The following is a 26286-nucleotide window of genomic DNA, read 5'->3' on the forward strand; positions in this document are numbered from 1 at the left end:
AATTAAAAGACGCTTACTCCTTGGAAGAAAAGTTATGACCAACCTAGACAGCATATTAAAAAGCAGAGACTTCACTTTGCCAACAAAGGTCCATCTAGTCAAGGCTATGGTGTTTCCAGTGGTCATGTATGGATGTGAGAGTTGAACTGTGAAGAAAGCTGAGCGCCGAAAAATTGATGCTTTTGAACTGTGGTGTTGGAGAAGACTCTTGAGAGTCCCTTGGACTGCAAGGAGATCCAATCATTCCATCCTAAAGGAGATCAGCCCTGGGTGTTCATTGGAAGGACTGATGCTGAAGCTGAAACTCCAGTACTTTGGCCACCTGATGCGAAGAGTTGGCTCATTGGAAAAGACCCTGCTGCTGGGAGGGATTGGGGGCAGGAGGAGAAGGGGACGACAGAGGATGAGATGGCTGGATGACATCACCGACTCGATGGACATGGGTTTGGGTAGACTCCAGGAGTTGGTGATGGACAGGGAGGCCTGTCATGCTGCGATTCATGGAGTCGCAAAGAGTCGGACACAACTGAGCAATTGAGCTGAACTGAACTGATATTAGGTTGGTGCAAAAAGTAATTGTGGTTTCAGATCATGAATTTTAAATCATTATAACTAGGCTCAAGCACATCTTTATCAACCAAAATAGGAACCATGACAATCAACACATTATTGCCAATAAAAACTAAATTTGTTTATTCCTGTAGCATAAAAACCCATGCTTTGGGATTTGACAAACTCTTGGAAAGCATTTTCTGCATCCTGTTGGTTGTGGAAGTATTTTCCCTGCAAAAAGTTGTCAAGATGCTTGAAGAAGTGGTAGTCAGTTGGTGAGAGGTCAGATGAATATGGCGAATGAGGCAAAACTTCGTAGCCCACTTTGTTCAAATTTGGAAGCACTGGTTTTGCAATGTGTAGTAGAGCATTGTTGCGGAGAAGAATTGAGCCCTTTCTGATGCCAGCTGCAGGTCTTGCAGTTTTCAGTGCATCTCATTGGGTTGCTGAGCATGCTTCTTAGACATAATAGTTTCACTGGGATTCAGACTGGCAACAAACTACCAAACAGTGACCATGACCTTTTTTGAGTGCAAGTTTGGCTTTGGGAAGTGCTTTGGAGCTTCTCCTCATCCAACCACTGAGCTTGTCATTGCCGGTTGTCATATAAAGTCTACTTTCCATCACAAGGCATAATCCGATTGAGGAATGGTTTGTTGTTGCATAGAATAAGAAAAGATGACACTTCAGAACGATGATTTTTTTTTTTATCATCTCATGAGTCACCCACGTATTGAGCTTTTTCACCTTCCCAATTTGTTTCAATGCTGAACGACCATAGAATGATCTACATTGAGTTTTTCAGAAACTTCTCATTCATTTGTAAGAGGATCAGCTTTGATAATCCTCTCAATTGGTTGTTGTCAACTCCTGATGGCTGGCCTCTACACTCTTCATGTTCAAGGCTTTAGTCTCCTTTGCAAAGCTTCTTGAACCACCACTGCACTGTATGCTTGTTACTGTTCCCAGGCCAAATGCATTGATACTGTGAGTTGTCTCTGTTGCTTTATAACTCGTTTTGAACTTGAATAAGAAAATTGTTCAAATTTGCTTTCTATCTAACATCATTTCTGTAGTTCAAAATTAATATAAACAGCAAGTAATAAGTCTTCAGCAAAAAAGCATAAAGCTAGAAATGTCACAGATGAGTCTATTTAGTTGGCACCATAGCCTACTTAGATGGCCTCCTTAGTTCAGCTAAGGCAAGCCATGATCAATGAAGGGGCAAAACATCCTATCTTTCCAGTGTGAAGTGTTTGAAAATCATTAATTTACCTTTTCATCATCTCAGTCCAGTCACTCAGTCATTTCCAACTCTTTGTCACCCCATGGACAGCTGCAAGCCAGGCTTCCTTGTCCATAACGAACTCCCAAAGCTTGCTCAAACTCACATCCATTGAGTTGGTAATGCCATGCAACCATCTCATCCTCTGTCATCCCCTTCTCTGGCCTTCAGTCTTTCCCAGCATCAGGGTCTTTTCCAATGAGTCAGTTGTTTGCATTGGGTGGCCAAAGTATTGGAGTTTCAGCTTCAGTATCAGTCCTTCCAATGAATATTCAGGACTGATTTCTTTTAGGATGAATTGGTTGGATCTCCTTGCAGTCCAAGGGACTCTCAAGAGTCTTCTCCAACACCATAGTTTAAAAGCATCAATTCTTCAGTGCTCAGCTTTCTTTGTAGTCCAACTCTCACATCTACACATGACTATGTTGTTTTCACTTTGGCACCATCTTTTCATTCTTTCTGGTGTTATTTCTCCACTCTTCTCCAGTAGCATATTGGGCACCTACTGACCTGGGGAGTTCATCTTTCAGTGTCATATCTTTTTGCCTTTTCGTACTGTTCATAGGGTTCTGAAGGGAAGAACACTGAAGTGATTTGCCATTGCCTTCTCCAGTGGACCTCGTTTTCTCAGCACTTGTCATCTACAGTGAAGGAAATTTCCAAGGCTAAGCTAATGATTTTCCAACACTCTAAGCACTAAATTTACTTGCGAATGTTTAAAAGATCACCGTAGCTAATCATCTCATTTAAAGTTAACTTAAACATGTGGGCAGTAACATGTGTAGGCCAAGGTATGTTAGAATGGAATTGACACTTCCTAGTTCCCCAGGGATCTTTCACTTTGCTTGGCTGGCTCTGCAACTCCAGTAAAGTGCAGCCAGACTCCAGTAAAAGAACAATTTGCCTGTTCTTACCTTTGCTGCTGTTTGCTTTTCAATACTCAACTTACAGAGATGAAATCTATTACTCAGCAGGAAGTGCTTGCACAAATGAAAGATAAATTTTCCTTCTAGATAGGACAGATCAGTGAGACTCATAAAATATTAATGATGAAAGCTTTGGGAATTAGATATATCCCTGACCATAGGTTTCTCTTGACAGTGAAGCACAGTCAGTTTAACCCACTTTTTTTTTTTTCCTGTAAGATTCCCATCAAGAATGATATGAAGGGAAAATAATGCATGATTTAAGATTCAGATGAGCACAGATTTTTTTGAGAAAGGTAATTTTTCTGTCTTTTATTTTCTCTCATGTTTTGCATTCCATACATGCTGTAAATTTCAATGAGTGATGTAGTGTGGCCGATCTGATTCTTAAAGCTACTCATGTGCTCGTGACAGATACTGCTTGAGAATAATACAGAAAGTACACGGTTCTTCTTATTTAATTTAATATACAATAGAATAATAGCTCTGTGTGTGTGTTAGTGGCTCAGTCCTGTCCAACTCTGCAACCCCATGGACTGTAGCCCAACAGGCTTCTCTGTCCATGGAATTCTCCAGACAAGAATACTGGAGTGAGTAGGCATTCTCTTTTCCAGAGGATCTTCCCAACCCAGGGATCAAACCCAGGTCTCCTGCATTGCAGGCAGATTCCTTACCATCTGAGCCACCAGGGAAGCCCAATAATAACTGACATTTATGTAATTGGAGCAATTCATTTATCCAAAACTTAATGATCTGTTGAATGTGTATTCAAATATATATATTAGTAAAGAAGTGCTCTGTATTCTTCAGAAAGTAATTGTTACAGATAATTTTCACTCGCAAAGACTTATTATCTTGAAAATCCTTCCAAGACTATTAAAAATGTATAATTAATTTTAGGTTTTGTAGAATGCTTAGTCAATTACCATTACTGTGAGATTTTTTTCAACATAAATTTTCACTTTATTCAGAAACAAAATTTACACTTATAACATTTAAGAATCATAGAAATTTATCATTCTCTTATTATGGCAACCTGAATACTTACATGTATTTATAAATATGTATTTATATTATATATTTAAGTATCCATAATGTTAAATATTTGAATATTCAAAGTCTAAATATTGGACAGTTGTTGAAAATGATAAAATAATATTATTAACCAATAATTTTAAAAATTATTTGATTTTTATGCTAACAATAATTTTTTGCGTGATTCATAATGTTTTAATCACGCTAAAAAACAGAAGTATATTAAAAGTAACTATTGTTCATAGTAATGCCTCACAAGAAAGACAATCACTAAAAATGAAAGTAAATACAACTAAATCATATCTATTAGAATTTGGCATATTAAGAATGCCATTTAACATGCTATATATTAGTAACTAGAAAAATAAAGTATATTTTTCATTCATGCACTTTATTTCTCTAAATAGAATGAATTTATTTTTGCTTAATTACCTTTATTTAGTTGAATATCTTGTTTCATGAATCTTTTTCAGTGATACTTTTCCTCACTATACAGGTACAATTATACAAAATCCAAATGGAATCCTTATAAACCACTAATGTGACCCTAATTGGGATCCTGTGTTTACAAAGCATGTTTGAGTCTTCAGTTGGTGATATGCATACAAGAACAAATCAGCAGATTCCATTTTGTAAATCAGCCTTTTACAAAATTCATCAACACACTATTAAATATCAGATCTTGTTAAAACTTGTCTTAACATATGTTTAAGGTCACATCACTAGTAAGTGAAAAGACTCAAGACAGGTCCATAACAAGATGCCTCGTCCTGAAGCATATCATTATATTCTCAAAACCAGTAATTTATTCATAGTTGCCTGGTCATCTGAACATCACCTCTAGGGTCTAGAATCCCTTTTATCAATATATTCCATTAATAAGTTTGAAAATAAACTCTATAGCCCAAATGGCCTGCTGTAGTCAAGTACCAAAGCTTGCATAGTATTAAACTCATTGTTAAGATAGCTTTCTGCATGCCAAATTTCTGGGGATCTAGACCTAGGCCTCCTTAAGTCCTACCTCCTTTCTGCCTCACTCTAATAATTGTAGATGCCACACTCTCCATGCTGAGGTATCACCAATTATCTATAATAATAATAACTCCATATTTAGAAATGAATTTACTTGAAATGAAAATTCTAAAATGACTACTACCATTTTAAAATATTAATATCAATCTCCCATTGCAACTCTTTTTGCTATATCTGGAAAATACAAAAGAAAAAGCAAAGTAGAAAAAAAAATACAGAGATTCTAGAGAGGGTCTTTTTGACCACAGAAGCTAACCACATCACATCTAACTAGAGATGAAAGAAGCTGATGGAGATTGCTGGAGGGGCAGAGAAATCTGTGCCTCAGGAGCATCTGAATTCTCAGCATTAACCATTGTATAAAATAATAAATGTTTATATAGCATCAAACTTCAAGAAATAGCATTATTGGTTCCTTGGAGGTATCTAAATAGCCCAGGAAAGCACAAAATATTGAAAAATAGAAGTAATACTTTTAAGCCCAGTTGAGAAAAATGCAAAATAACAATATATTTGTCCTCAAACTATCTTTGCTTAAAGAATATGCACATGACTTTTAAGACATTATTAGAGACTTTTCTTCATGTATTCATTGTGTTATAGCCACACAATTTTCTTCTAAATACCTTTGTTAACAAAATCTGGCAGACAATCAATAGCAAACTGTGTTTCAGGCAATGAATTTATAATGTTGTAGCAGGAACAATTTCTTGAATGTTCTATGCCTTTATAGCTGATGGAAAAATCAAAACATGGATAAACATTGAACAAACTAGCAGATACACTTTTTAGGTGATGTGAAGCTAGGTAACATGAACTGCAGTTACTTTCTAAAGACAAATAATTCTGTGTTTATGTGAAATATTGTAATGATGATGTTGAAAGACATATATGTCCGTATTTTTATAGTATATAATATAAGCTTCAAACATTTAATATGGCTACTTTTAATGAATAATTTAACTTAATATAAAGAAATATTCTGTGAGGTACATTTATTAAATAGTTATAGTAAATGTTTTTTCTATATTTTTCTCTCAATTTGGAAAACTAGAAAATATTAATGGGAATAGCAAATTATCTAGATTAATTTTTATTTTATTTCATAAATAACAGGAGGATTGAATTAGTAATATTGGACTTTCTTTTTTCCAGTATATCAACAATTTCTACACAGGACAGATTGTGACAACTTCTTTCTTAAGGTGAGATTGAGTGTAATTCACAGTGGAATTTTGAGGGGCTGTACTTTTTATATTTATTGAAGATATTTATCTTTTTATATTATCAAAAATATTCCATAAGTCAAATTGTCTTAGGGTAGTTAGTGGTGGTGGTTTAGTCACTTAGTCATATCCAATTCTTGCAACATCATTGACTGTAGCCCACTAGGCTCCTCTGTCCATGGGATTTCCCAGGCAAAAATACTGGAGTGGGTTGCCATTTCCCTCTCCAGAGGATCTTCCTGACCCAGGGATCAAACCCATGTTTCCTACATTTCAATGTGATCTCCTGCATTGCAGTCAGATTCTTTACCTCTGAGCCTAAATCTGAGGGCATCTGCTCATTAGTTTTATATGCATACATTCTATTTGTTCAACAGTACTTTTTTCACTATAAACTCTAAGGGATGTTTATCGGCAACGTCTGAGTTTATCAAAGCATGTAAACTGATATTTTTATTAAAACTTGGAAATTTATTGATGTTAAAAGAAAAAAAAATTACAAGTCATAGTTAGAACAATAATAAAATATTATATTACAACTAATACAATTAAGATACCTCCTGAAGCAAATGAATACACACACACACACGCACACACAGAAGCATAATATCTTTAACTTCCTCCTAAAATGCAAGTATACTATATTAATTACCAGGTGACATCAGATTTTTTTTTAATCAATGCTGTGGCTATTTTTGCTCTATTATCCCAAGAATTAGATATGTTATTATTGTATCATAAATTAAGTTTATTCACATATTCATCACTGTTTTTTCAGTATTCCTTCTTATTAGAACTTCCACCTTATCTATTTACCTGAAGTACATTTTTTAGACTTTGCTTTAGTGAAGATTTTTCATTTTTTCTTTGTCTGAAAGTATTTTGTATTTGGTTCTTGTCCTTAGAAAATAATTTCTCTGAACTGTGAATCTACATTGTCAGGGATTTTTTTCTGATTGAAAGGGGGTACATACAAGGAAGAATTAGGGGCATTGCTTGTTTAGAGTCTCTTAAAATGCTAATGGTTAATTATTTATATTTTACAGATGATGTAAATAGTGACATTTTTCTCTTTGCTCTCAACTTAAAAGGCTGTCCTCTGCTAAAACTTTAATTCAAACCAAGTGTCTACCTCCACAGGTCTCCAACCTTTTCCTTCATAATTCTGATATGATTCTGTTACTTTTTTCTCTTCCCTGGAGCAAGGACATTGCCATATTAATATTACTAAACTATTAAGCCCTTTCAACAGTGAAAAGGAGTATGCGTGCACATGTGCATGTACGGTCATGTCCAACTCTTTGTGACTTCACGGATTGTAGCCCTCCAGGCTCTGTCCATGGGATTTCCAAGGCAGGAATACTGGAGTGGGTTACCGGAGAAGGAGTATAGTCTTTGTTTGATTCTGCTTTTGAAGAAAACAAAAACACGTACTTTGGGTTCCTCTTCTAATCTTTTAGACTCCTTGAACACACAATATTAATTTTAGAGGCTTTGGGATTCTTGTAATTACTATTAATGCTTACTGTTTAACTAAGCAGGCAATTAATAAAGTGCCAGTGTAGACTCTCTAATGAGAAAGTATGGTAATTGGAAAAGGTGGCTAAAATTGGAGAAGACACGTTCACAAGTTTTTCTCCTCTTTATTCATGTGAAAAATGTGTATATAAAGCAGCTGTTGTTGGCATTTTCCAGCATAAACATTTCAAACATTTTTGTTTACTCCCTTTGGAGCCTGGCACTTTCACACTGGTTTAAATTAGTCAGATTTATTTGTGGAAAATAGTATTAAAATGTCCATGTTTTCAGTATGAAATCCGTTATTATTTTTTACTTTAAAATATAGCACATGCTATTTTTTCCATTTTTTTTCAAAGATAATGTGAAAATACCATTACAAAAGCATTCAAATATTCAAACAGTTATAACAAACTGTTTCTTGGGGTAGAGAGATTTTCAAATATAAATTTTAATCCATCAGAACTGAGATCACTTTCATAAGCTGGTTTACTGTGTAAATTTTATTTTTCAAGTGTCTAGTAGCAATTAAAATTCACAATAATTTGTGTTGTCCCAAACACTTGTAATGTATCGAGTTCATTTTTCCTTTCAACGCATTGAAGGGTAGGGCCCTTTAATTACATATTCTACTTCATGCATTTCCACTTTTCCGACTATCTACAGCTAACTCAAAGAGTTAAAGAAATAAGCAAAAGAAGCTATTGTAGTCAAATACAGTTGAATTATCCAACTTCATGTGTAATATTTTAGTGAGCTATTGTGCATTGCAGTATGCAGTATTAGCCCACAGAAAATTTTAACTCTTTATAATCCTTTCGTCAGAGTAGACGTGTGGTTCCGTATTACCTGTCTTTTGTTATAAACATGGACTTCTCAGAAACTGAGTAGTCATCTCTCACATTTTATTTCAATTCTTTACATAATTTTAGAGCAGTGAGGCATATCCAGTTCAAAATCTTTCATTTTGATCTTCAAAGAGTAAAATTTATGAGTAACTTGACCTCCCCAAGTGCATCATTACCACAACTCCACTGGGATTCTTCAACCTCAAGCTAAATTTCGCAAAATTTTGAATGGATGTTCTTTTAGTTAAAAATCTCAACTTCTATATTTCTATACTCCATGGAAATTATTGCCTTCTATAAAAATGGCAAGAAAATATTTGCTTACAAATTAGAATGATATTGGTCTGCATGTGTTTTAAAGAGGAAGTAAGCCTCATTTTTAAAATATGGAACAATAAGACTGAAAATGACTCAGTATTAGTATAGAAATGAAAATACATATATCCATAGTCTATGGATCACAAGGCTTTAGAATTGCAGTATACTAGGGTAATTATGTCATGAAGGACAAAACAGTGATTTTTACCTGAGGAACAAACTGCTATTCTAATAATGTAGAAATGTTAAATAAATAAGAAAAGTGTAGCAGTTCTCAGACTATTTTGTTATCAGGATCCTTTCTTAAAAATTATCGAGGACTCCAAAGAGGTTTGTTTATGTGCATTTTACATTGATATTTACTGTATTAGAAACTAAAATATAAATGTTAATATATTTATCATTTACTTAAACACTATTACTTATAAATAACATGTTTTATGAAAAATAGCTGCCTTTTCTAAGCAAAGCAAAATTTAGTGAGAAGAGCAGCATTGTTTTCTACTTTTGCTAATCTCTCTAACGTGTGGCTCAATAGGAGATTGTTGGGTCCTCCTCCTTTCTGTACTGGATTCATTCTTTCGATATCGCACCTTATGAAGACTTTGGAAATCTCCACTGTATGCTCTTGACAGAATGAGGACTAAAAGACAAAGTCTTAATATGATTATCAAGCTAGTTTTAACCTTGCAGTTGCACAGAAAAAAGTGATGGAGATCCCAGGTGACCGTTGATGACACTTTGGAAATTGCTGACTGGTGGCTTCAAACAGCAATGTACTTTCCCTCTGAGTTTCCAGGTCCCCTGGACCATTCTGCCATTCTGGACTGGGCTTGACTGTGCTCCTTGGCTTACTCATGTGTTTGCATTCAATTCCTCCGTGGTCTGGAAGCTGGCTGCTCTAGGAAGGCCTTGGCTGAGATGATGACCTTTGTTCAGCAAGCTAGCCTGGCCTGTTCCGATGGCAGTCACGGTTCTAGGAGGGAGAACTGAAGCATGAAAGGCCTGAGTTCTAGGCTTAGATCTGAATACACTGTCAGTTCCATGGCATTCTTTTGGCTGCTGCTGCTAAGTCGCTTCAGTCGTGTCCGACTCTGTGCAACCCCATAGACGGCAGCTCACCAGGCTCCCCGGTCCCTGGGATTCTCCAGGCATGAACACTGGAGTGGGTTGCCATTTCCTTCTCCAGCGTATCAAAAAGTCAACCCACATCCATATGTGGAAAGTAGGCTCTACCTCTTGATGAGAGAAGTAACAGTCATATTGAAAAGTGGGTACACTACACAGAATAATTTGGGGCATTTTGTCAATTAACCATGGCATCCTAGCTATCCCTTCTCCTAAAAAAAAGTAAAGGTACTTCTTTGCCTCATTTTCAATGTACTTAACTCTCTTTTATCTACTGTAGGAATCTGTAAGGACATACTTCGAAATAATAGTATTATCATTTAAAATTTATTAGTTTGGGCTCTACACTGCCAATACTTACAGGTAACCAGGGCTTCAGATATAACCAGGTCCTAACACATGAAAGTGAAAGTGAAGTCGCTCAGTTGTGTCCTACTCTTTGCAACCCCATGGACTGTAGCCCACCAGGCTCCTCCATCTATGGGATTCTCCAGGCAAGAATACTGGAGTGGGTTGCCATTTCCTTCTCTAGGGAATCTTCCCAACCCAAGGATCAAACCCAGGTCTCCCACATTGCAGGCAGACACTTTAACCTCTGAGCCACCAGGGAAGCCCCCTGACACATGGGTTCACGCTAAGTAAGATACATAAGATGTTGAAATGGATGACAATTTTGCCAAGTTTTGAATTTACAATTAGAAATATAGATATTATTTGAGTTGGATATATATGTATGCATAATCATCAATACCACTTATTAAAGTTAACTACTACTATATAATACAATGGATAAATCATCAAAATTCACTCTTACAGAGACCAGAAATAGGCAAAAAATATAATTTGAGCACACTTCCACCTTATAAACAGTCAAATATACAATCAGAATGCTTTTCTCTAATTATCAGGATATAAAATATGAGGTCAGATGAGTAAAGATTCAGTGAAATAAAGCTCAGAGAGTCACATTTCATGAAAAGACTTTTTATTTTTTGCTTTTTTCTCTTCTAACAGGATGAAAATGCTTAAAGTGTATATGTTACATCTCTCTCCTCCTCAAGGATACGCATACCATTAGGAACAAAAATACCCCAAACTTTTACAGCTTGGGTTCCCTTTCCTCCTGATCAGATGTTGCATACTCAACTGTCTAGAATCATGTAAGAAATATAAATGAGTAATGCACTTCAGTAGTAAAATATTGAGAAATTGGAGGTGGGGAGATTATATGAAAGAGAAAAGGCTTCCCCATCTAAATGTGCTTAGTCACTCAGTCATGTCCTACTCTTTGAGACCCCATGGACTATACCCCACGGGGCTACTCTGTTCATGGAAGGCTCCAGGCTTCCAAGTATTCTCCAAGAATAGTAGGGTGGGTAGTCATTCCCTTCCCCAGGGGATCTTCCCTACCCAGGGATCAAACCCTGGTCTACCTGCATTGTAGGTGGGTTCTTTACCTTCTAAGCCACCAGGGAAGCTCGTCCCCTGCCTGCATCTAAATGAGGATTAGTTAATGCTTAAGCCCAGTCAGTTGTTGGAATGTGGGAGTGAAAGTCCATTATTACTGTACACTCTAATTAAAAAAAAACTAGACATTTATATAAAATTCTTTCTTTTTCACATATTTCATGGACCAAGTCACTTCTGTTAGAACCTAGAATCTCCCCCAGCTGGCCATTTTTGTGAAACTTGGATCATTTGAGCATTGCAGATGTTGTCATGAAATTTCCATTTTTATGCTTTGTTTCAATTGATATATTGCTTCATTATTGCTGTTCCTTCATACTGATATTGATGTATGAATATTGATATCATACATATTCATAATCTAGTCTTGCTCTCTCTTTAAAAATTTATGCAATCTTTAGCTCTCATGCATTAGAATGTAGGAACATCCTAAACAAATTTAACTCAAATAAAACTGTAAAAGGTCAGCAAAAGCCAGAGAGAATGTGATAGAAACAGAAATAACAACTTACATAAATTTGTGTTAGGCAGTTTTACATTCCATTTCACTTGGTATACCTCAGTGACATGAGAATGAAATGGGAGATGTAAATCTGTTATTCCCAGTGTTATCACTAGTTCCCGTAGGTGAACATCTTACTCACCAAACAGAATTTGGTTCTGGTGCTTAAGATGCATGTATTGCATGTTGTTGTTTAGTCACTAAGTCGTATCCAACTCTTACAACACGGACATAACTCAGCAGTCTCCTCTGTGCATGGGATTTCCTAGGCAAGAATACTGGAGTGGGTTGCCATTTCATTCTCCACAGGATCTTCCTGACTAGGAATTGAACCTATCTCGTGCATTGCAAGTGGATTCCTTATTACTGAGCCACAGGGGAAGCCCTCAAACCTAGACAGACTACATTTGATTCTCAATAGAAAAAGCACAATCATTTATAATGTGCAAAAAAACTACTGACTATGGTGAATCCAGTTTTAAGCAGATTATCAATCTGAAGTGTAGCGTGATAGTTCTATTCCTTCCATATTTGATTATATATGTTTTATATTTTACTTTGTGACTTTGGATATAATGGCTACATAAGACACTATGATTTTAGACTTTAAAGGCAATTTCAAATCTTGAAAAGGAAACCTCAACCTAGCTTTTTTCCTATCAATAAGTTAAATCTCCCCCTTGGAGTCCCTAGAATTAATATTTTTCCTTATGCATAAATTTGTGGTTGAACTAATCTTCACATTTTGATGTATCTTGACTATCCTATGATTATCAACTTGACTTTTAGGTCATTGTTTAAACAATTTAGAACTTCCCAGGTGGCACTAGTGGTAAAGAACCCACCTACCAATGCAAGAGACATAGACACAGGTCCGATCCCTGGGTTGCAGAATTCCTGCCTGGTCTCCTGATCATGCCTGGTCATACTGCCTGGTCGACTTAGTGACTAAACAACAACATGCAATACATGCATCTTAAGCACCAGAACCAAATTCTGTTTGGTGAGTAAGATGTTCACCTACGGGAACTAGTGATAACACTGGGAATAACAGATTTACATCTCCCATTTCATTCTCATGTCACTGAGGTATAGCAAGTGAAATTCAACTTCAATATCAGTCTGCTGCTGCTCCTACTGCTGCTGCTAAGTCACTTCAGTCGTGTCTGACTCTGTGCAACCCCATAGACAGCAGCCCACCAGGCTCCCCTGTCCCTGGGATTCTCCAGGCAAGAACACTGGAGTGGGTTGCCATTTCCTTCTCCAATGCATGCATGCATGCTAAGTCACTTCAGTTGTGTCCGATTCTGTGCGACCCTATGGACAGCAGCCCACCAGGCTCCACTGTCCATGGGATTCTCTAGGCAAGAGTACTGGAGTGGGTTGCCATTTCCTTCTCCCAATATCAGCCTAAAACACAATATCTTAGCCTTTTCAAGATACCTTCACAAAATACCACAGCCTGGATAGTTTATCAGCAGACATTTATTTCTCATTAAAAATTATATTTTTGATGCTGGAAAAAATAAACTTGGACTTCCATAATGTTCATTTTAATAGGATTATAGGCACAACAAATGTTTGTCCAAGTCAGTTGCTACTTGTAGTTAAGAAATTTGCTTATTATCGTTAAGCAGTCATTTCTAAGCTGTCCATCCAATTACAGTTATATGCAATTAAAATTAACCCCTAGACACAACCTATTCTGTTCTATTCTGTAACCATTACACTTTCACATTTCTTTCTAATGTTAATGAGAAGTTACACACATTCGTCAGTGAATAAAAGGAAAACTCTGTACCAGGATCTAATTGCATGCAGCCATCTTGTAAAGTTCCTCATTAGGTGAAATAGACTGTCATCACGAATGTCACAGGCAATAGATTCAAATTAGGTAGGTGACTCCTTCCTTGCTGAAGAAAATGAATCCAAAGAAAAACAATAATTACTAATCATCAGGAAATATTCGGCAAGTTCTCCTCTCCTCTTTTCTTCTGGGACCCAGCCTCCTGACACATTGTAAAGCAGGAGATGATGACTGCCATGAGAAGCAGAAGGGAGATTTTGTGTTATCACACTGCTAGAAGACTCAGCAAGTTTTTACCAGCCAGGATCTCTGCTCAAGTGGTTGAAAAGCAGTTGGTATATATTTAAATACTAGGTTATTTACAAAGCGTACTGAAATCAGCACTGGACCAGAAATATTCCCATTATATTAAATAGCTGTTCTCATGTGTGGTAGCAGATCTGGTCCCAGCCTCCGACTGGCTGTGCACTGCCTTTTTTTCCATGACTCACCCTACTTTTTAACCCTATATTTGTTGGCCTGACATTGATGTTTACATTTGCCTTAAACTATAACAAGGCCTGATGGGGCTGGAGACCTTTTCTAGTATGAGTCATTCTGTTTAATTCGTTTGATTTCAATGCTGAACTGTGTGGTACTATTGATGTAAAAGGTGTAGAAAGCTTATGAAAACACAGAATCAGTCACCTCTTTATTGCTAGTAGTAAATAATAATAAAACAGCCCTCACTAATTATATTTGGCTTAAGAAAGTATAGTATACTTTGATTATATATAATTATATCTCAGAGTCATCAAGAAATTCAGCATTTATATATCTGCAGTCTACTCTGTGGCTGCCAGATGGTTAGATTTGGAAATTTAGACAGGTATAATTTCTGCAGGTTTTGAAGAACTATGAACTAAATGGGAGCAGTTTATTCAACTGATTCTGTTGGGGTACAGAATTGATCTAAAGGACTTTTCTGGGGTATGTGCCAAGTTCCAGTTGCTTTGTTTTCTCCTATAATCAAAGAAATAACCCTTGAACTAAGTTGTCAATGTGCCAGTTTTAAAATGAAGAGCCTGAGGATTAAGACCTTACCTAAAATCACACAGCCAGTAGTAGAAACTCTGGGATGCAAATTCAGGTGTATCTAGCTTCTACAGTATCTCTTTCAAGCAAATAAGGATGAGATTTGGAGTTGAATTTTAAGGGTGAATTGGGGCTAATTAACAAGGCATATGCTCAGTCATTCAGTTGTGTCCAACTCTCTGTGACTTCATGGACTATTGCCCACCAGGCTTCTCTGTCAAGGGGATTCTCCAGGCAAGAATACTGGAGTGGATTGTCATTTCCTCCTCCAGGAGATCTTACTGACCCAAGGATCAAACCCTCATCTCTTACATCTCCTGCACTGGCAAGCAGATTCTTTAACACTGAGTCACCTGTTTTCTAAGAGTTAGGAAGCAATTAAGCAGGCAAGGAGAAAGTAATTCAAGGCACAGAAAACAACAGAAAAAATGAAAGGGCACAGATGATAAGGTAAATGGAATAATTTAGGGAGTAGACCCTCATAGCCATAATATTAATTGTTAGAGAGTAATCCAGGAAAAATAGACTAGAAATGTAGGTAGTAGCCCAGTTACAATGCACCTCACATGAAATGTCAAGGAGGTATAAATCATTCAAAGTTTTGTTTTGTTTTGTTTTCCATTTATTTTTATTAGTTGGAGGCTAATTACTTTACAATATTGTAGTGGTTTTTGCCATACATTGACATGAATCAGCCATGGATTTACATGTGTTCCCCATCCCGATTCCCCCTCCCACCTCCCTCCCCACCCCATCCCTCTGGGTCTTCCCAGTGCACCAGCCCCGAGCACTTGTCTCATGCATCCAGCCTGGGCTGGTGATCTGTTTCACCCTTGATAGTATACTTGTTTCAATGCTGTTCTCTCAGAACATCCCACCCTCGCCTTCTCCCACAGAGTCCCAAAGTCTGTTCTATACATCTGTATCTCTTTTTCCGTTTTGCATGTAGGGTTATTATTACCATCTTTCTAAATTCCATATGTATGCATTAGTATACTGTATTGGTCTTTATCTTTCTGGCTTACTTCACTCTGTATAATGGGCTGCAGTTTCATCCATCTCATTAGAACTGATTCAAATGAATTCTTTTTAATGGCTGAATAATATTCCATGGTGTATATGTACCACAGCTTCCTTATCCATTCATCTGCTGATGGGCATCTAGGTTGCTTCCATGTCCTGGCTATTATAAACAGTGCTGCAATGAACACTGGGGTGCACGTGTCTCTTTCAGATCTAGTTTCCTGGGTGTGTATGCCCAGGAGTGGGATTGCTGGGTCATATGGCAGTTCTATTTCCAGTTTTTTAAGAAATCTCCACACTGTTCTCCATATTTGCTGTACTAATTTGCATTCCCACCAACAGTGTAAGAGGGTTCCCTTTTCTCCACACCCTCTCCAGCATTTGTTGCTTGTAGACTTGGATAGCAGCCATCCTGACTGGCGTGTACCTCATTGTGGTTTTGATTTGCATTTCTCTGATAATGAGTGATGTTGAGCATCTTTTCATGTGTTTGTTTAGGTTTTAAATAAAAAAACAGAATTGTAATGAATCTTTAGAAAAATAATATTATAACAATATGTTTGATGAACTGTAGAAGTGAAGAGATGTTGGTGGGTCTTTTAGACTCCTGGACCCAATTCCAAGGTTTGTGTGTGTCGAAAGATATGGGGTGCTTTTCTCATAACATCAAACAATTCTCAGACACCAGCAGACTGTCCAAGAATTCAACCTAATTTTGACACTGTCTAACGGGAAATAGCATCAGATCCTGCAGGTTGGGGGTTCACACTGCTTCACACGACTGCTTCACAATACCCACCTCCCCACCATCACCACCACTTCAGATGCCAGTCTCAAGCCCAAATTCTTACCTATGCTTCTAACAAACTGGCTGAAGCTCAAAGGTTCCCAAGACCCCTTCCCAGGATTGATTAATTTGTAAAATGGCTCAGTACTCAGAAAATCATTTCACTTACTAGATCACCAGTTTAATACAGATTGATACAGAGGGATTTAGTACAAATGGAAGAGATATCTAGAACAAGATACAGGGAAAGGATACAAAGTTTCTACACCCTCTCCAGGTGTGCTTCTCTGCCAGCACCTCACATGTCCATCAGTCTGGAAGCTCTCTGAACCCCACTCTTCTGGGTTAGTTTAGAGGCTTCATTACAAAGGCTTGATTGGTTAAATCATTGGCCATTGGTAACTGATTCAACCTCCAGTCTCTCTCATCTTTCAGGAGGTCTGGAGGTGGGACTGAAATTTCCAACCCTCTAATCACATGGCTGGTTCTCCTGGCAACCAGCTCCCATCTTTAGTGCATTCCTCAACTCACCTTATTAACACAAGAGACATTTTAAAGCTTTTAGCACTTAGGAAATGCCAAAGGTTTGGGGAGCTTTAAGCGTGGAACTGTGAACAAAGACCAAAGATAGATTTCTTATAGATCATAATATTGTAAAAGTGATCTCAAGTGACCTTGGCTGAAGGAGTTGAAGCAGGATTTTGGTTCCCCACCAGAGATTGAGGTCAGGCCATGGCAGGGAGAGCACTGAGTCCTAGCCCCTAGGCCACAAGGGGTCAGTGGCCAGTGACAACATCCTAGCCCATCAGCTGTGTAAAAATGAATTTCCACACACACACAAAAAAAACCCAAAGTGGTGAAGCAAGGTTTAGGTATTTATTAGGATATAAAAAGGGTACCTGTGGACAGACACATGGGTGGGCTTAGAGCGGGAGTTCAGTTCAGTTGAGTTGCTCAGTCGTGTCCAACTCTTTGCAGCACGCCAGGCCTCCCTGTCCATCACCAACTCCTGGAGTTCACCCAAACCTGTGTCCGTTGAGTAGGTGATGCCATCCAACCATCTCATCCTCTGTCGTCCCCTTCTCCTCCTGCCTTCAATCTTTCCCAACATCAGGATCTTTTCAAGTGAGTTAGCTCTTCCCATCAGGTGGCCAAAATATTGGAGTTTCAGCTTCAACATCAGTCCTTCCAATGAACACCCAGGACTGACCTCCTTTAGGATGGACTGGTTGGATCTCCTTGCAGTCCAAGGGACTCTCAAGAGTCTTTTCCAACACCACAGTTCTAAAGCATGAATTCTTCTGTGCTCAGCTTTATTTATAGTCCAACTCTCACATCATACATGACCACTGGAAAAACCATAGCCTTGACTAGACAGAGAGGGAGGGAGAGAGTCAAGACCTAGTGGTAGTTTGAATTGCTTTTATGGGGCATTCCTTCCAATTTCCTTTGGCCAGTCATCTTGCTTTGCCTGATTCTGAGTCTGTATTTGGTATATCTCAGGGTCCTCCCATTTGTACACACATATCTCTTAGCCAAGATCAATTATAGCCAAGAGGCCTATGGGGAGGTTGGCATCACTTACTATGATGCGATACCTTCTCCCTATTGATCACCAAGGAGACTTTCTGCACATGTGTAGTCAGGAAGGTCTCCATGACCTCCAGAATGAGAAATATGTGGTCTCTTACCTGGGCAGAGCTCAGCTTCTCCTCCCTCCTGTTATTTTGGAGTATCTCCACAGTGGACAAAAGCCATTCATCCTGGGGCCCATCTATCTCCTGCCTCAGAAGGGCAACTAAGAAAAACTAAACTGTATGTGCTCAGTCATGTCTGACTCTGCAATGCCATGGACTGTAGCCCGCCAGGCTCCTCTGTCCATGGAATTTTCCAGACAAGAATACTGGAGTGGGTTGCTATTTTCCTCTTCCAGGGGATTTTCCCAACCCAGGGATCAAACCTGAGTCTCTTATGTCTCCTGCACTGGCAGAAAGATTCTTGACCACTTGTTCTGCCTGGGGAGCCCTGGTTAAGTAAAACCTATAGCTATCAACATGGGCATCTGAGTCCAACCAACCTTGTTAAGCCAATCTATTCTAGAGTAATTCTGAGGATTAAATAGAAAATCTTTGCAAAGCACATATCTCTATTCCTGGCAGATAATGATCCTCCAAAAATATTAATTGTTATGTTTTTTGAAATTAGGAATTAATTTGATCATATAACAGATATTTGTTGACAGCTTATTATATGCCAGGAACTCTTCAATGAACTAGGTGTACTGCAGTGAATAAAACAGTTAAGGTCTTTGCTCTCAAGGGACTTATATTCTAGAGGGGGTAGGAGAGTCAGGGGAAAAAATGGTAAAAATATTAGCAAAAAATGTCAGACATTTCTGAGAGAATTGATAGAACTTGATTACTTACAACATGTGTGATGGCAGGTGTCATAAGTGAGGGCAACAGAGGAAGAGTTAGGGATGATGCTGAGATTTTTTTCGTTCAGGCAGCAGTGAAGAGGTATTGTGTTGTCATTAGCCAAAATAAGACAGCAATCCCAAGAGCACAGATAACCAGAGATGAGGAGAAGGGCAGCAAATGAATTCATTTCTCTAATAGAACATGCCAAGTTGCAAATATCTGTACATCCAGGTAGAGATGGTGGGCTACAGAAACTGGCTTCTACAGATAGTATGCTGTAGTAAGTTAAAAACAATTTTATCTTTGTTAATATCTATCTCCAACTCCCAGCAGAACACTGACACATAATTGAACATGTGCATGACAATTTTCTTGTAGAAAATAATATATATTTTGAAGGCAATACTGTCTGTAACTCCATGACTAACTCATAGTAAGATTGTGACAAGGATTCTGTTTCCCATCTTTATTGTCAGTGTTTGACTATATTACCTCTCAGATGCATGTAGCAAACTTTGAGTGGTTTGGTTACCTTATTGTGTTTACAGGTTCCCCCTGATAGGATCAATGTTCTTCCTTTCTAGCCCTGCTAAACAGAGATACATTTTTAGGCTGAGTTTAATTAGATACTTAATTAGAATTTAAAATCTCTTTATTGACACTCTAAGCTTTTTGAGAAAAATATTATATTCATATTTGCATCCTCATGGTTTATCCATGTGACACTTAAATTAATAAATGAAAAATTAAAAAAAGAATGTGATGTGACACACAAGCGAATGAATACACAGAAAAACAGATCATTGTAACTCTTCACCTAACCTTATCTGAATAAAAGTGCTCAACTATATGATTCTAGAGATCACTTTCTAAGATGTAATTCTGATATTAAAATTTGACTATTGAAAATAAGTGAGTACATTATGTAAAGAGGTCTTACATTCAGAGACCTTTCATGAGTATAACAATGAACATATTCAAATTAAATTAGAATAAAATTATTTTAAAGAAATATCAAATAGCAGACTATTTAATAAAAAATCCATAGATACAGAACAAAATAATATACTGAAGCTTTGGATTGTTCAAACTGGTTTTACAATGTTTTAAACTTCTATGAAAATGAAAAAAATAAACACAAGTTACACTGGAACTTTGATTTTTTTAAATCCAGTTTGTCTGCCTCCCTGTGTATTTACAAACTTACTATAGAGACAGCTACTTAATTATTCCAATAAAAATAGAGATAATCTTCAGGAACTAAGAGATCATATTTTCCCATTTATATAATTTGATTTCAAAAAGCGTGTGTGTGTGTGTGTGTGTGTGTGTGTGTGTGTATGTGTGTGCTCAGTTGCTCAGTCACGTCTGACTCTTTGGGATCCTGTAGATTGTAGCTGACCAGGCTCCTTGGTCCATGGGATTTTTCCTATGTAAAATGGTAACTCGATTACTCATCCACTGTCAATATTCCATTTAGAGTAATTTCCCTATGTCTCTGCATTTAGAGGGAATTCACAGGTGGCTCAGTGGTAAAGAATTCTCCTGCCAAGGCAGGAGACATAGGAAACGCAGGTTCCATCCCTGGGTTGGGAAGATCCCCTGGAGAAGGAAATGGCAACCCACTCCAGTATTCTTGCCTGGAGAATCCCATGGGCAGAGGAGCCTGGAACTCTGCAATCCATGAGGTCACAATGAGTCTGATACGGTTGAGCACGCAGGCACGCACCCTGCATTTAGGGACTAATTTGTTAAACCTATTTTCTGATTTTAATTCATTTTTCGTTTCCTAAATTAATCTTCAATCTCAAAAACGTGCAAAGTAAAAGTTTTAGTATATGGCATTCTATTACTGAAATAACCAGAAAACACCTTTCCTTCCAAGTTTAAAGTAGAAAGAATGCAGGTGGTTATGATTGTGGGCTCTGAAATCCACTTCCTCTGAGTTGAGTCCTTCCTGCCTCTATCACTTCCTGGTGATAGACATTTCTTTGTGTGTGCATGTGTGCTAAGTCGATTCAGTCTTGTCCAACTTTGAGACGCTGTGGACTGTAGCCCACCATGCTTCTCTGTCCATGGGATTCCCCAGGCATGAATACTGGAGTGGGTTGTCATGCACTCCTTCAGGGGATATATCTTTGAAAGTCATTTAACCTCAATAAACTTGTTTCCTCATAAGTAAAATGACAAAAAATAATAATGGTGTCTAATTCAGAGGTTTGTTGTGAAGATCAGATGAATGACACCACATAAAATTCTTAACACAGAGCCTGGCCCTTACTAAAAGCTCAATGTGATGGTTATATTAGTATATAAATTTGGATATTATCTGCCTGTAGTGTTCATCAGGCATTTTGATACTTCTCGCCTTTAATTGGGATTCCCTGGTAGCTCAGCTGGTAAAGAATCTGCCTGCAATGTAGGAGAGTTTGGAAGATCCACTGGAGAAGGGAATGGCTACCGACTTCAGTATTCTGACCTGGAGAATTCAGTGGGGTCGCAAAGAGTCAGATATGACTTTAATTAGTTATGTCTCTTAAAGGTCTTTTGTAAGTGCCAATCATATGACTATCACTATGTTAAATGCTACAGAAAATAATAAGAAAATTGAAAATATAGTGTTTGATACACCAGTATGAATGATGAAAGGTATAATAACAGTAAACTTTCATAATAGTTACATGAAAAGTAAAAATATACATAAATGAGGGTGTGCAGTGAAAAGTCTTTGGTCATTTATTTTAGCTACGATATGGATTTTTTCTTATTTCCTTCACTGCAGCTTTTGTTTTAATGCAATGATCTTAACTCCTAACCTCCAGAATCTCCTATAGCAGGATCAAACTCCCACCCACACTTCTGGAGACAGCATAGTAAACAGAATAGTAAAATAGTGTCTTATAGTTAGAATCATACTTCTTGTAGTTTCACTAAGGATTATTCAGATTTTAATTAGAGATGTTTTTGTCTGCATTCTCAAATGGCAAGTTCATTTATTAAAAATCCATCAAAATGTTGGGGAATGTTTGTAAGGTATACATTTTTCTAAATAAAGTAAATATGAAGGCAGTTTCCTTGACTGGAAGAAACCCGCAGTCTGTTAGAAAAAAATACTATGTAAAGAAATCCGTGCAATGAAATGTTAAACATGATATAATGGATAAGTTACATTAGTTTCACAGATGACCCATAGATAATACTGACTACTTCTACCTAAAAGAGGGAAGAATTTCACACTGTTTCATAGGGGAAGTATCACTTGAGCTGCTGGGGTGGGGAGTAGGAAAAATGTTTGAACAGATGTAGCACATGGTCATAAGATGGAATGCTGTCAACTGTAGAGAAAGTGACAAGAGCTTTCAATGAATTGTGAAAAAATTTGAACTCTGCATCATCAGCAAATGAAGTCATGAACTATCTCATGCTTGGGAGTGATATGGTCAAATTTGTTTTAAGAAAGATGAAGACCCTATATGTGAGACAGCAGAAGAGACACAGAAGTATAGAACAGCCTTTTGGACTCTGTGGGAGAAGGCGAGGGTGGGATGATTTGAGAGAATAGCATTGAAACATGTATATTACCATATGTGAAACAGATCGCCGGTCCAGGTTCGATGCATGAGACAGGGTGCTCGGGGCTGGTGCACTGGGATGACCCTGAGGGATGGGATGGGGAGGGAGGTGGGAGGGGAGTTCAGGATGGGGGACACATGTACACCCATGGCTGACTCATGTCAGTGTATGGCAAAACCACTACAATATTGTAAAATAATTAGCCTCCAATTAAATAATTTTTTTTAAAAAGGCAGATGAGAAAAAGGAGTGTGGAAAGTGATATGAAAACTACAAGACATTCTTTAAAGATGGCAGTTGATGGGTCAGTTTTAACAACATGTGTTTAATGCTTTCTGGCCTAGATACACTAGCTTTCGAAGGCTGGAAAATTTAAATATTTTAAGTCATTGGATAATGTATAAAATCAAATATTATATTAATTATAAGTCATTCATATCTATAATATTTTATATTGGTGAGTTATTACTGCACATGTATAATATATTTCTAGGAAAAATGAGCACATTAAACCTAAACTATTATTTCAAAGATAAACTTAGCAAAATGAGATGAATTTTAGAATTAGCCAAACCTCTGAAAAATTATAGTAAAAGCAGTTATGGCCATGGGGCATCAAAAAATTCTAAACTGTTTTATGAAACATGCACATTTTCTGTGAAAAATCAGTCTACTTAATAAATGCTACCATACACAAATGCATTGTTGTTGCCACCTTAATTAAAAGGACCCCTTTCAGTAATGTCTCTGGCTCTGGAGGAATTAAAATCACACAGACTGGAAGAGCTAAGAAAGCTTATTTAACTAAGCTGTCAACAACAATCTCACAGATCTGCTTAAATTATTGGGAGGTGGTGAGGTCTATTTGAAATGCTGACAATAAACACAGAACCAGTTCTAAATGTGTTACATTTAATACACAGAAATATATTACAAGGTTAAAAGAAGTTGGCAGTATCTATCATAAATGCACCTACCCTTTGACACAGAATTTCACTTATAAGATTATATCCAAAAATTATGCATAAAACTATATAACCCAAATGTTTATTTTACTGTAGCATTTTTTTATAATAGAGAATATTTGGAAATAGCTAACAAATATATTTATAAGGCAAGGGTCATATGATAAAGTGTTTCAACTAGACTGTTCAGCTATATAAAAGAAAAAAGTACCCTACTTGTACTGAATATGAAAGAATTTCCAGCATATATGAAAGATTAAAAAAACAAGTTAGTACATATAATGACTCAGTATATGTGTTATTTTAAGAAGAAGGTAGGTGGTGTGTGTGTGTGTGTGTAGAAGAAAAGGCCCTGGAAAATTAACTTACCTGGTTGGGGTTGGGAAGGGGATGGTTATCTCCAGCAGGAATTTAGGGGCATGGTAAAGGAGGGCATTCACTGCTTCTATTTGTGTATATCTTTGCATTATCTGCATCATTGAAAAATGAAAGTACTCCTTGAAAAATGAAAGGCTCTCTGTCTATCCCCATTTCTTATGCTGGGACCTGAACATTTCCTTTGTTTATTAAAATATTTTAGAATTTACTCTGATTTATTTTTACTTATTTATTTGTTTTTGGTAGCGTTGGCTCTTCATTGCTGCAGATGGGCTTTCTCTTGATGTGGCAAGCAAGGGCTACCCTTATTGCAGTGGCTTCTCTTGTGGCAGAGCACAGGTCTAGGCGCATGGACTCGCTCGTGGTGACTCCCCAGCTCCAGAGGGCAGGCTAAGCAGTTGTGGCACATGGACTTCGCTGCTCCGGGGCATGTTGAATCTTCCTTGACCAAGGATTGCACCCAGGTCTATTGATAGGCAGATTCTTACCTGCTGTGCCACCAGGGAAGTCCTGTTTTTATTTTTATATTAGCAAAAACATGACATTTCAGCACTAGTGACATAAACATGCCATCATAGCTGCAGAACATTATTCCTCCTAATGAATCATTGCCATTTACTACCATGGGTTAGTTTGGCAGTGAAATTTATGCATAAGTATCTTTTGTCATATGAATGTATACTTTATTTTGTACCGGAAAGCTAAGCATTAGAATCTAGTTGATAATGAATCACTGTCACTATATGAACAGAAACAAGATAGTATGATGTTTGAGCATAATATATAAAGTCGGAGCTTTGGCTTGAATCTCAGCAAACATGTGACCCAGGACACGTTTATTAAACATTCCCTAAAGCCTGATATTTTTCTTGATTGAAAAATTAATATCATGGTGTCCACTTACTAGAGCCTTAGGAGGATTAAAATAGATAATGCTTGTAGAAAGTCCTGTAGCACATTGCTGTTCATACAATTCCCTAACATTTAGAATTCTTTTAGTGCTTTTTCTTAACTTTACATTAATAGCCTGTTTTCCTCTATAAAGTATAGAATTCCTGAAACAACATATGAAAATATTATTGTATGAATTTTTCAATAATGGTACATATTCAAAGCTGTTTAATTCTCTAACAATATCTTTTGCTTCTGAATATAGAATATAACTATGTTAATATGAGAGAGCTAGATGTTAGCCTTGAAGAAACATATTTTATACAATTATTTCATTTTATTTGATTATCTGCACAGTTCTAAGAATCAGTGATCTTTGGAGTACATGTGGGAAATAATGCAAAAAGATGACAAGATTGAACACAGAAAAATTGGGGTTTCACTATTGAAACTCTTAATTTCATTCTAAAATGTGTTTTTCATGTGAATTTTCATTATGTATTCAAGCTGTAGCTTCCTAATCAATAAATTAATTCATACCATGGAAGAATAAAAAAGAAGGAAGATGAAAAAGTTGGTTTAAAAATTATATTTAAGGAACTGATAATTAATCTAGGTTAAATGGCTATTTTTAAATTCATTTACTTCTTTTTTAAAAGTTACCTAACAATCTACTTTAATAAATCAGTAACTGAGGGGAAAAGACAAAGTCTTGATTCTGTTTCCACATGAGAGTAAATCAAATGAACCAAGATTGTCATACAACTGCTAATATTATTAGGCTTAATCCTTACCTTAATGGTCTGGGAATTGAAAAAAATAAACTGATACATTTAAAATTGTTAAGACTTCTGACAACAAGGTGGATAAAGGGAATTGAGACTTTAAAATACATTTTTTAAAATGTCAATTATACCATGGCTAGAAATATCCCTAGGCCACAGATACAGGTTTCCCATTTGAGCATTTAACTATGGAAATGGCTGTCAATTTCACCATGACCAGGTTACAGGACAGTTAATATAGGACAAATATATTTGTCTTCTTATATCTACATTATCACTTTAGTCAACCTGAAATTATTTATCAATCTGTATGACAGAAACTTATGGCCTAAGTTGTCCTTTTAGGCACTGGACTATAGTAATAAGTTTTTATAAAAGTGAAAAGTTTATGTTCCATAAAATTCATATATGAGCAGTAGTGTTACAACACATGAAAAGAAAAAAAAGAATTGAAACATTCTTAGGCTCAGAAAACATTCAACCTTTGCCATTAGAACTAATTCCATCTAATATTTTTGCTTCACACTATTTTGCATAATTTTTAAAATATATGTAGAACTTTACGTGCTTTTTAAACAAATATATGCCTACTAACAAAACTGAAAAATATAGAAGAATATAAGGAAGAAAATAACAATCATACATAATTTGTATGAAGTGCATACAGCTAGTATTAATATTTTATTGTAGTTCTTTAATATTTTTCTCTATGCATTTTAATTTAAAGTTTTATGTGTATTTAAGAA

At 36.8% G+C, this 26286-nt stretch overlaps 1 protein-coding gene across 5 annotated transcripts in view; it reads left to right on the forward strand.

Annotated features, from left to right (window-relative positions):
• Window positions 1-26286, forward strand: part of MGAT4C (MGAT4 family member C) — a 774512-nt gene that overhangs the window by 714352 nt on the left and 33874 nt on the right. For 3 of the 5 annotated variants that reach the window (XM_043446976.1, XM_043446975.1, XM_043446978.1), the window contains one exon: window positions 5986-6035. The exons of 1 other annotated variant lie outside the window; for it this stretch is intronic. The gene's annotated coding sequence lies outside the window, so the exon portion shown is untranslated. Of the gene's footprint in view, window positions 1-5985; window positions 6045-26286 lie in introns of those variants that run through there. One more of the 5 variants, XR_006265423.1, reaches the window with a different exon arrangement.

Source organism: Cervus canadensis, chromosome 25 (assembly GCF_019320065.1).
Source record: "Cervus canadensis isolate Bull #8, Minnesota chromosome 25, ASM1932006v1, whole genome shotgun sequence".
Classification (NCBI taxonomy): domain Eukaryota; kingdom Metazoa; phylum Chordata; class Mammalia; order Artiodactyla; family Cervidae; genus Cervus; species Cervus canadensis.